Source organism: Molothrus ater, chromosome 1 (assembly GCF_012460135.2).
Source record: "Molothrus ater isolate BHLD 08-10-18 breed brown headed cowbird chromosome 1, BPBGC_Mater_1.1, whole genome shotgun sequence".
NCBI lineage: Eukaryota > Metazoa > Chordata > Aves > Passeriformes > Icteridae > Molothrus > Molothrus ater.
In genome coordinates this window covers 144,575,070-144,588,317 of record NC_050478.2, presented here as the reverse complement: position 1 = coordinate 144,588,317, position 13,248 = coordinate 144,575,070, and positions in this window count along the sequence as shown.

Below are 13,248 nucleotides of genomic sequence, written 5' to 3'. Positions count from 1 at the left end.
ACACCTATCATCTGACAAGCAATCTGGTCTCTGATCTCAAAAGGATCCACAAAACCATCTTTTTTGAAAACCAGTCTGTCTAACACCATGGCCCATTACTGCATGTCACATTTTCTACAGCCTGTTGCATTGAGATTTCTTAGCTTTAATTCCTTTCTAATAGTCTCCTTGCTTTTAGGTTCTTGTCCTCATTGATTTCTGTTTACTTCATTAATCCTTCAGGAATTCATTTTTGTCTTTGGTGTTTGTAGCATCTTTTAGTTTGGAAAAACATTCAAAATATAATTTAATAACTTTTTGCTTTTTATCAGATCAAATAAACTTCATTTTATCCCAAATAAGACTGCCTAATGTGACTAATAATATTTGCTGTGACACTCTTAGGACTTAAATTATTTGCTAGTGCTCTCTGCACTACTACACTGGCATCCAGTTTGTGAAAATGTTCTTGATCCCCCTTGAAACGTTCATCTTCTATTACAATGCCTCAGATCACTTCAAATTATCTGTGGCAGTGATGATGTGCTGTATTAGCAAAGAGGCAATAAGTACTTTCAGTTAATAATAAGTTTTTCATCAGATAGATTAGGTTGGAATAGGTTGGAATCTATTTCCAAGTAGCTTACTGTGTACAGCTTGCTGTAGAACTGTTCAATTCAAACAAAATGCAATATAAAAATGAAATGTCATAAATAAAATATCAGCAGTGGGGAAAACCAGAAGAAAATTTCCACTTACTAGCTACACAGGTGTCTTCTATTCAGAGAGAAAAAGGAGGAGAGGCAGAATATGAAACAGTGCATTTTGAAATAAATATTTCTGTTATGTTTACTGCAAATACCAGTAATATTAAATGAAAGATGCTGTAGTTTCTGTTCTATTTAATTTCTTCTACATGTGATTGTAAGAGAACTCTAACCTAGCTAATTGTTTCATTAAGTCTCAGCCTGACTTCATGAATGCAAATATTTTCAGTTCTTACTTAAATACGTCAAATTTCAAGCAATAGATTCAGTCAGGGTCACAATTTACTCACATTTATTCAGTAAACACAAAAGAAACGGCATGTTTATCTTGAGAATTTTCTTTGTCACATTATTTTTTTATTTTATTCAGAATGATACTTCATTCTTAGAGCCCTTTAAGGGGGTAGGTATTCTCACCAGAAACCTCCTTAGACCTTCTTGGTATGCACAAAGCCACCAGCTGTGCTTGAAATGGGATTTCACTGTGCTTGTTGGAGAGCCTCCCCAACATCAGAAGTCTTCATGCTTTATCATTCCCATATTCTTCCCAAACATGATATGTAGCTACAGAGATTACCTTCTCAAGTTATCTTTCTGTCACAAGCTGTAATACCAATTTGAATATATTTCTCCAGCAGGTCAACATTTTTGCTAAGGAGAATTAGAAGGTAAATGTATGCTCAATGTGATACACAGATATATGGGTATCAACCCATGTGTTCTTATGTGGAGGAAACTTGAAATTTTGAATTTCCAAGATTTCTGCCATGCATGCCATGCTCCAAGTCTAATTTCCAATGTCTAAGCTACTCTTGGTCATTTGCAGCTCTCTGTCACGTAGGGAAGGCAGGATTGTCTCATTTTGTCTTTAGATATTGATATTCACCTTCTCAGAAATAAAGGCCATGACAAGCTTTTTTTTTCTTAAAAACCCCAATCTATCAAACAAAACTGGCCTAAAAAAACTGAAACAACCTTACCTGATGTGACAAAAACCGCTTTGCTTATATGTCAAGTCTGTGTTAAAGTGCCTTTTAACCAAAGGCTTCTTTATTACCCTCTGAGCTCAATTCCACATATCATACCATTTTCCAGATGATGTGTCTAGAGAAAATGAGACAGGTATCTGGAACCATTCCTTCCTAGAAACATTAGCATTCTATTTAGTGCACACATTACTCCATGTAATCAACAAGATGATTTGAATGCTGGCTCCAAAAAGCAAAAGGCTGGATAGAAGCCGATGTTCATGCCCTTATTAGTGTTGAAAGAACTTCAAAATACTTTGCAGCTCTTGGGAAAAAAATACTGGATTTTTCTCATTCAGTCTCCCAAAGTGTCCTTAGATAAGCAGTCATATTTTCTTTTCATGCATATATAACCAATCCTTTTAGCATCCTCTCCCTCAGAATTGTATTAAAAGTGGCTTCCTAATGGTGGAATTCATTCTTATGGAAGGACAAGTTCAATCATGTCCTTAGAAACACTGCAGTAAAATACAATTAATTCTGCTGAAATCAGTGTTAATATTCTATAACCAACTGACATAAACAGAATATTGTTGAACATCAGTATACATCTGAAATGTATCCATACCATATGCCCATGTACTTGTATGCCTATATTATATGTGCTTTTATATTACTGCATTAGAATAGAATAGAGAGAAAGGTAAAGTGGCTGAAGATGTGAGTCAAAAAAGGCCATGTTTCAGAGACAAATTTCACACCTTCAGTAGAGCTGGGAGAGGAGCCAGTGGCTGAAAGCAGAACCCCTGCCCAGTGACCACAGTTCAGCTAGTGATAATTTCCATTACCCAAATACCAAAGGGTTGTTAGCAAAATTGCTTTATTTTGTAGACATGCAAATAAAACAAATATTGTTAAAAGTAACTAAAAAGAAACAGGTTGAAAGCATAATTTTTCTGTTTGCTATTCAGGTTTTATAATCAAGCCTGTGATTTGGTGGAGATTGACATCAAAGGGCTTGAGGAAAAATAGTGAAAAAAGGCCTATTTTCAGTAAAATTGAATCTCCTGACAGGGTCCTACTTCTTTAGTTGGATTAGTTTTATGAGTCCAGAAGCTAGGAAAAAAAACTGTAAAAACCCCACTGTTTTTTTAATAATAAAAACAGTTCGCTTTGCAGCTTGGTTCCAAATATTTTGGTTTCTCTGTTTTTACTGTGCAAAGGGTGAGGAAAAATAAGACACCATGCAACCTGAGTCTCATTTGCTGAACCTGCCGCAAAACACCGATCTGTATTTGTGACCGGTGCCAACAAGAAAGTACAAGAGGAGAGAACAGGCTTTATTTCTAACCTTGTCATATATCCACAACAGTCTTTCCACAACTTTTTTTTTCAGGTCTTAGAACTCTTTTCCCAATATATTGAAGCTGAAATTCCAAATCAGCCCAAGAAATATTTTCTTCAGCCATTTTTCTTTAACCATAAACTTTGAGAGGTTTGTACATAATATTCAGGTACAATGCTGATCTTGTGTTCTAGAGTTACTTATAAGATCAGAATGTTCTTATACTTGGCTTTTCTGTGCAGATTTCTGCTTTCTGCTGAATATACTTATATAATGAGCTCAAATTCAATCATAATCTTGTGAATAGTCTAAGGAACATTTTATATGGTGTGTTGACATTTCACATTTTCTTTATTACCCTTTGTGAAATCTCTTTATCACAACAGTGAAATCTCATTTGAATGTTAAAGGGTTCTTTTTTCTTTCAATAATGTTATGTTGAAGAGGCAATGCCTTCTGTTTCTAGGCAGGGTACTTATTTTTTGAGATGGCATGACATGAACCATTAATTACATCTATATTTACAGCACTCTGAAATGGTCTCCAAGACCTTTGTGTAGCTCTGTGTTCATATGTCACCACAATATTAATCTTTCAAATAGATGATGGCCAACAGACATTTATCTAAACCATTTTTAAAAACCTCTTAGTGAAGCACATTCCACAAATTTCATCCCTATATTTCATCTGTCTTAGAGTTAAAAAAAAATCTAGTAAGTCTTTCACTATAAAATAGTGATCCAAATGGGGGGCTTACAGGAAGGCTGGAGAGGGACTATTCACATGGACATGTAGTGATAGAACAAGAAGAAATGGTTTTAAGCTGAAGGTGGGGAGGTTTGGATTGGCTATTAGGAAGAAATTCTTTACTGTGAGGGTGGTGAGGCACTGGCACAGGTTACCCAAAAAGCTGTGAATGCCCCATCCCTGGAGGTGTTCAAGGCCAGGTTGGATGGGGCTTTGAGCCACAAGATCTCGTGGAAGGTGTCCCTGCCCATGGCCATGGGGTGGGAACAAGAAAGTTTTTAAGGTCCCTTCCAACCATTCCAAGATTCTATGAAACATTTGTTGTCCTCTCCTAAAAACATAGAATAATTTATCACTGTCCTCCTTATACTAGAAGTTGGCAGATACTTCTGCTCCTTCAGGCCCCAGATTTCCTGTAAACTTTTTAATTAAAGGGAAGTATGTCATGTGGATGAAAGTCAGAAAGAAAAGGAGGTCAGCTCTGGTTGCTAAAACTTGGAAAGTGTTTTGAAATAGGATGTTTTGATATGAAGTACTGTAGATATATGAGTGGACATGAAAAATTCAAAGGTTAATAAGAGTAGAAACTATGGAAAAAATGGAGATAGTCACTTTATTCACAATCACTCAGTGTCTACTCTGACAAGATTTAGCTTTGAAAACTGAAGCCAGCTTTTATGAACAAGTTTATAGGTTGACTCAGTTATGCAATAGTTACCATGTTTGTTGGTTGTTAATCAGCAGGTTGAATGCATTGATTCTGTTAATTACCAATATTGTTAATCACCCTACCCAACAGTCCCTTACCTATACCCTTTTTCTTTACCCATCAAGTATTACCTCTGCTGCTTCCCAAAATGGCCCTAGCTACAAAGAAGAAGGTAACATCACAGCGTGTATGTAAATGAAGAGACATCTGGTACCATTCAAAGGATTATCACCCTAGAAAAGATGAGCCAACCTGCAGTTCAGGAGACCTGTCCTGCTTGAGAACTCCATCGGCATAATTCCAGGTTGTCACCATGACCCGACAAGAACTGGACCAGGGTGAGGACCTTAGACAACAAACCCAAAGATGTCTTCCTAGACACACTCGTGAGGATGGAAGCCCCAGCTCTGCTGTACAGCAAAGCTGCCCATCTCCTCCTCCACATCGCCAAAGGGAGCAGCAGCGGTGTGCGCCGCCCCTTGGGCCCCCACCCAGAGCTGATTTCACAATAAAGGCATCAAAAGGGGTAGGTCTCCTTGAACTTGGAAAGGGTTTCAAAACAGGATGTTTTAATATGAAGTACTGTAGATATGTGTGGATATGAAAAATTCAAAGGTTAATAAGAGAAAATAGTTTGTTGATTGACAAGAATAGAAACTAAGGAAAAAAATGGAGATAGTCACTTTAGTCACAGTCACTCAAAATCTACTCTGACAAGATTTCGCTTTGAAAACTGAAGCCAGCTAATAAAATGTGTGCTGAATTTAAACTGTTGTATCTAGTTTAAGGGCTGCTTGAACAAAACAGAGTTTTAATCTCTAGTTACTGAGATTTGGTCATTATCAAGTAGTCCTAGATGAGGTCTGATACACCACTTAATATGTGACAATTTTTATGTTGGTTTGTATTAGTCTGTACTATGGTATACTTACTGAACTCATCAGTCTGTACTATGGTCTACTTACTAAACTCATCACTTTAGTTGTGTTTGTTCTTTATTTAAAGGCTGAAGCTATTTAGTCTGTTCTTGATAGTGAGCTTTCAAAGCAGAACAGTGTTGTATTTCCCATGTTTCCATGTCTGGGCCCCTTCAACGGGGCAGTAGCGCCAGGGCCCCCATGAGGGTAGGGCTGCTTCCGCTGCCGCCTGGCCTCAGAGCCATCACCGCCCTCCTCCTTCCCCAGTCTCGGAGCCATCACCACCCTCCTCCTTCCTCAGCATTGGGGCCAGCACCGCTCTCATCCTTCCCCAGCCTCGGAGTCAGCACCACCCTCTTCCTTCCCCAGCCTGCGCCCCCAGGCAGGCGTTGGCAGCCTGGGGCGAGCAGCAGTGCTTTGCCGGGGTCTTCCCGCAGGTCTTGGCCCAGCCCGCTGAGGTGAGTCCCCAGCAGGCCTTGAGGGGCTTGGGCTCCTTCTCTTCAGTGTAAAGGAGCTGGAGGAAGTAAAGAGCTCATCAACACCTTAAAACACCGTGCGTGCACGCAGTGCACAGAAAATGTTTGAATTATGGATTACCAACTTAAAAGCACCAGGGTTTTGAAAAAAAAGGATAACAGCCCCCTGCTGCTTGAGAGATCCTTCAGGAGATGTGTTTTAGCAGGAAAGTGTAGCATTGTGTGTTTTATACAGGTTTTGTTGTAAAGTTGGTTATTTAAGTTAAGAATATGGTTTGACCCTCGGTTCCCCCCCATGTTCTCCCTCATAATGGTTTGTTCCTGAGTTATTTGTCCCTTGTTTTCCCGCCAGTGACTTGTCTGTTAAGTGACTGATCCCCTAGTCCTTCCCCTTATGTCCTTATAAGTTTATCTCCTCCCTCCTGGTGCTGCACAGTTCTCCTGTCCATCATTGTAACCACCGCCCATTTATTTCGAGAAATTTCCATGTCAATTATCCCTTACTTAAGATATGATTTGTCTCTTGAGCCTTTTTCCTCCCCTGTGTAATCCTTACTGGTTTAGTTGTGTCCCTCGCTCGTCCCCTGGGCTTCGTTTATTGGTTCCCTCGTGTCTCCTCCCATCACGCCCATCCCCTTTATAAGTGCCTCCCCAATGGTCCTTTCTCTTTATTGTCCCAGGCAGGACCAGTCACCACCGTCACTGGTTCTGCATGGGACAATAAAGCAGCTTGACATCCATATGAGTGTCCACTCCTTCCTTCCTTCGCCTCAGTGCTTCGTAGTCCTGCTCTTGCCTGCGCCACCCATGCTGCAGATGGAGCAACTACCCGGGGTTCTTAAAAAGAACATGGGAGTGGCGGAATCCGTGGTCTCCACTGGCCACTCCGGGAGCGGCTAGCCGGCACACGTCAGCTCCTGTGGCCGTGGGACAAGACTACAGGAAAGGGGATCATGTGTGAGTTTCAGCAGCTGTGGGAGCTCTCAGGAGGGCTTGGGACTAAGTTCAGTATTGGAGGATGCAGCCTCGCACTGTGCCACGGGACTTGCAGGTTGGATAACAGGAAGATTTTCTTCACAGAGGAGGTGATTAGATGTTGGCGTGGGCTACCCAAGGGATGTGGTAGAGTCACCATCCCTGGAGGTGTTTAACTGGATGTGGCACTCAGTGCCATGGTCTAGTTGACATGGCGTTGGGTCATGGGCTGGACTTAATGATCTCAGAGGTCTTCTCCAACCTCTTTGATTCTGTGATCCACTGATAATAGTCTAAACATAGCAACAGGACAACTGGGAACATTTCAAAAATGCATGAGGGAAGTTTTACACTAGACGTTAGGAAACATCTGTTTACTGAGAGGGTTGTTGAACATGGGAACAGAATTCTTAAAGAGGTGGTCAATGCCCTAAACCTGTTAGTGCTCAAGAAACATTGTCATGATGCCACAGTCACACTAGTTCATGTTTTGGTCACCCCTGTAGTGCTCAGGGAGTTGCACTAGATGACCATTGTAGGTCCCTTGCAACTAAAATATTTTATTCTATATCTGCCAGTTCTTGAAGTCTTTGCACAGTAACTTTTACCAGTTTGATCTTGCTTATGCTGTTTTAGGTGAGAATTAAACTGGAAGCTTTAAGATTGTTTCTAATATTATGCCTGTGAGTTTTCTTTAGTGTTATAAAAGACCTGCAGGAGTGCAGGTGATGCAAAGTTGTAAGTCTGTAACTGACATTAGTCACAAGCTAAAACTGTGTTCAGATTTCCAAATCTGTACCATTTCAGGAGACACAATTCTTATGTTCTGGTTGTATTTTTGTGTATTTGGAAGTATATAATAGGAATCTAGTGGGTTAGAACTGCTGAAAAACATCTAAGTGTTTAAGAAAGAAAGAGAGTATTTGGCTGTCACAGGGGAAATCTTGTACAGGGTATCAAACTGAAATCTAAGTGGATCAAACTCTTGGAGACAAACTGGTAAAGTTTTCCAGAAAATAGGGCTTGAAATTACTAAAATTGTCAAAATGCCATTCACTCGGGGGCTTTTAGGAAAAAAGTCAGTTCATCCAATCTTTAGAATACTGTAGCAGCTGTGTGGCTACAGTGACAATCTGTCCAGGGAGGCCACAGCCAATGGCAGAGAAAACAGACGAGACAACTCTCTTCGTTGTTAAGCACGAGAGTACCATTTTATTTCTCAGGAGGGGAAGCCCAGGAGCCTGAGCAAAGCCCAGAGAGCCTAGAGCAGAGAGGGCAGAGAGGAGGACACACAGGCCAGGGTTTTATCAGGTGTCCCATGGGAGGAGTCTTAGGATCAGATTACAGCCTCCTCAGAACAGAAAGGCTGAGAAATTCTTTATTTTGTGAGGTGTTTTTGTTATTTTGGTTTGGTTGGTTGGTTTGTTTATGTGTTTTGTTTTGAGTAGGGAAATTTAAAATAACAGATACCTACTGGTTTTATGAAATCTTTTTCTAATTCAGAAGGAATAATGATTGGGGAATGAAATATTTAGTACAGCCAGTGAAATGACAGGTTTTGCAACCCTGAGACCATAAAGAACAATAAAAAGACAAAACAGTGTAGTGCAAGACAGTGCACTTCAATCCAGTCACAAATGTGACAAGTTAGGGCTTATGAGAGGCCAATGCACACAGGAAGTGTTAAAGAGAACTGGCAGTGGCAGTTCCTTAAAAGAGATATGTTAAGGAGGATAATCAGGGCTGGGCAATGTGTTTAGGAAAGTTGTACAGAACTCAAGGAAAATTAAAGGTATTATCAGAGATCTTAAAAAAGCCTACAAGAGAGGAGAAAAAAAACAGTGTTTAACCTAAAAATGAGGGAGCTTGTCGCATTGCGCTGCTGTGCCCCTGTGCCCCGGCCAGGACGACGACAACAGGGGCATGACAGATCCCCCTCTCAAGCTCTGCAAATCCCAGCTACCAGCAGCGGTTTGACACAGGAGCAAAAAGGCAGCAGCACAGGTCTTGGGTGTGAAACAGAAGTTGCTTTATTTCATGACCAGCACCCAAGACAAGACTTGAGGTGAAACAAGAGCTTTTATAACCTCACTCAGGAGGAGGGGTTTAGGATAGCAAACCAATAGGGGTACGGTTGGGGAGGGGTTCAAGGCGGGACATTTTACACTTGAACTAATAGGGGAGCAATGGGGAGGGACATTAGTTGGGTAAGCCAATAGGGTTCTAAAAGATACAGAATAGACAGGGAATTCTCCAGAAGAAATAGCAGGTTCGGGGGAGGATTGACACTGGATGGGAAGGGAAAGCAAGTAGGATTCTGGGGAAAAAGGGCAGGGAAAGGAAGGATTGACAACTGTGAAGGTTGGGCATTAAGACTTGGTCGGGAGAGGCTAGGCAACAAACAAAAAGATTGACATCTAACTGAACTGAATATCAATGAGGGAGTATGTCTAATTTTAGAAACACAAGATACAAAATGAGGAGCCTATGCCACTCTGTAGATAGGGAGGGCAATACAGGGGGATAACAAAACCCACAAATGAAACAGTGAACAAACCCACAAATTAAGCAGTAAACCTACCGAACAAAGAAAATGCACTGCAACAGGGGCTGAGGAAAAATTCAATATTAAAAATAAATTGAGAGCAGCAATAAATGTCTTAGGAAAACAGCGGTATCCTTATCAATTTAACCTTTAAGAAAGAAAAGGATAGAGATATAGTCTGCCTTAGGCAAAGAAAGGTGGGTGGCTTCAGCTCTGCATCACTTCTTTTCCTGGAAAAACAGGCCTTTTAACTTTCCTTCAAACCTCTCTTTCCTTTTCTCCACTGAGGCTTCCCAGTACTACAGTTGGGACCTCATAAACATGGACTAACAGAGACTTATTTACCTCTTTTCTTTCTTCATGCGCAGCACAGCTGTGAATGCCATGCTGAAATACACTCAGCCTTTCTGCACCAGTGTCACTTCATTGGCTCATGTGAAATTTGCAATATAAAGGGGTTGTGCACAGTCTGACTTTATTCCACTGGTGTTGTATTGCACCAAATAGTTTATTTAGTAGTAGTTTTGCCCTGGGTGATGGGAAGTGTGTACTGGGTATGTTATGTCATGGAGATTGTTATTCCCCCTTTCTCATTACCTGGTCTCTCCCCTATACACCCCCCCCCTCGTTATACACACCTGGTGGTCTATCCCATGGGTACCCCTCCCCTCGCCCCTCCCCCTAGCCCCTCCCCAAAGGCATCCCATTGGCCGCTGTCCTCTTTCCCTGCCCCATCCCCTTGGGTATAAAAGTCCACTGCAAGGGTGCCACCCCCTCTTTTCTACTTGGGTGGTCACCGCTACCAGCAGTGTCCTGTCCCAAGCCAATAAACAGGATGCTCGTTCCCACCTGGAGGAGAGCACTTCTCGTCTCTTACTTTTGTCTATGCAAGTCCGTGTGGGCCAGAATCCAGAGCTAGCCAGATTCTGACTCATATAACAGCCCAGAGAGCCATGGATTACTGCACACTGGGAGGCCACCCTAATATTTTATCACTATGTGCTTGATTCCAGCATTTAGTAATTGAAATGTCACACACAGAAACAAATGGACTGCAGTACCTCCCAGTAAAGTATTCTACATGCATTTTTCACCAATCACTTGTGCAAATACAATTATTTTATCTAGAAAACTTTTCCTTTCCTTTTTTACAGGAATATAAAGGGAGACAGCATCAAACCCTTAAATTCAAATTTATAAGTTATCCGCAATGCAAATTGAATAGACTATCTGCACCTCCTTTGTCTTCCTCCCACAACAACAAATTAGAATAATTTGATTTGACTTGTTTTGAAAATCCCATGCTGGCTGTTTTTTGCCACATTATTAGTATTATAATAGTTTATGCAATAAAAATGTGTTAAAGTCTCATTCCAGCAGTGAGGCTGAGCCACCTGAATTTCTCTATGAGATCTCTCTTTCTTTTTAGAGATGATCCAGTTTTTTGGAGAAAAACTGAGAGTTTTTCTCTCCTCAGTTCTCACTACCACCCATCCCTTATGTGATACCAAAGATAACAACAAATGATGAGGTGACTTAGCCAGATACTCCTGTAAGCACCACAGAGTGAATTGCAGATGAACTGTTGATCTGTTTATTCCTTGAACAATCCTTAATGCTTTTTCTCTGTTTCTTCACTCTTTGTTGAACCTCATTCTGACTCTGTGTCATGTGCCAGTTTTGTAATGAAGCCTTTCAGAGAAGGCAAACTGCACTGTAGGCTCTACATGCCACTAGTTTTTTGCACCAGGATTTCTTTTCCCATCTGGTAATGAATTTCTCTTTTCCTTCTTGCCTTTTTTTTTTTTTTGCTTCAGAAGTATTTATATAGATTTTTCTTTCCTTCACTAAGAATAACTTTGTATATTTTTCTGGTTGTTTTTTTCTCTTCTCACAATATGTTATCCATTTATGTTCATTCTTAGTCACTTATACAAGTTTTTAATGACATTATTTTCAAACCTTTTAAGGGCTCGTAATTCAACCACAACCACTATGCTTTGCTTCCTTTTTCACCTGGGGAGTTTATTTCTAGATATATAATACACTCTCTATCAGATCACCTGCCTGCTTTGAATTGGACTGTGTTCCTCAGACATCCTGCCTGCCTCTTTGCGTAACAAGCATTCAAGATCCTTCCTAGATTTACTCTACAGAGTCTTTTCACACATCCTAAAAAGCAGTGAATGCTATTCTTCATTTTCTCAAAAATTACCACTTATCTTTGGAGTCTTAGTCAGTTCCTCCCAATTAGCTGGAAAGAAAGCTGAAATAGTCATTCTTCTTCTAGTTTATTCTCTAGCTCCCAAGGAGGCGGTAAAAAAGAGGAAAAAACCCAACACCAAAGCGCGTACATTTCGACACTTGGTGGATGATTATACTGCTGTAAATTTTTTCTAAAGAAAGCTGAAGTTCTCCATCCCCATCAGAATGTTCTTTTGGATGCCTCTGTATATAGTTCAAAAACCTCTTAATTAAGCAGACTAGAATATACCATCTCACACATTGTGTCAAAAGGCCTTTTATTGAAAAGGTCTTGCTTTTTTATTCATGCTGTATAGACCTAACTGCATATTCTTACTTGCATGAATACATGGTTGTTGTCTCAGTAATGTTCAGATTCATGGTGGTTTTTGCCCAGCAATTCTTTCTGTAGCCTGAAAGAGGAGTAGCTGACTCACAGCACTAGGCAGAGGCCAGGTAACTGCTGAGATTATAGGGCTCTGTGTGAGTTTGGGAGGAGACAGCAGCTGGGTACCAGCCTGGGAAAGAAGAAGTTTTAGGGTCTCACCTCTGTCAAGAACTTGTGAATATTTTGCAATATAGAGTTGTTGAAGATAAAAAAAAAAAGACCATACAAAACAAAACAAAAACAAAACAAAACAAAAAAACCACAAAAAATCAGTGCTAATTATCTTCACAGCAGTATGAGAGCCTAGGATTTATTGTATGGTATTATTTTAATTACTCTCTTATTACATCCTGAGAAAACCTGAGTCATTCCTAGAACTGCAAAAGGATTTGATGTTCTCAAGTGCTACTGAGAATCCCACTGGTTTCCTTAGATCAAATTTGTAGCCCCTAACTCTAAGACACCTTCATTTTTCATTGGAGCTACTCCAGCATTCAAATTACATTCAATTTTTTCACAGCTCTTAGCTGCCTGAGATATTGTTCAGAGCTTGTGTCAGTGCAGGTGAGAGAGAGAAAGAAGGGGGAAAATGAGATGTTTTCCTATTTTAGTGGTGTCATTACTGATCTCTCAGGGTCTTCCACTTGCATCCAATGCCACATATTCATCTGGGATAAAACAGTTCTTTTAATTTCAAATCTAACATCTGCTCACTCACTATGCAACAGTTTTGTTGCCTTGTGAGATAGAAGATAGGGCTGTCCTTTACTTACACTACAAGGAAACTTTTTCACTCTGCTTCTTGCAACAATTACCTTTGGGACAAATTGGACTCTTCTGTGTTAAAAAGCAAAATCTTTTCCTTTTCCAAACCAAAAAGTGTGGAAGTGACATTCCTATTATTCACGTTTTCAACAGTCTCATTATTCTAGATATTGCCTCAGAAGATTAAAAAAAAAAACAACCCAGAATGCTGATTTAAAGATTAAATCAGGAAGCAATTTTAGAGTCCCTCTAAAGTCATGCTTTGAATTTTAATTCCTACAAAAGGAAAATGAATCAGAACTGAAACCTTTTAGTCTTGTGAATGGAAGGGAACACATTTTAAAATAATGAAGATAAAACATTTCTGAACACCTATGATTTAGGCATGGTAAGGAAATGCCACTAATTTAATAGTATTTATGA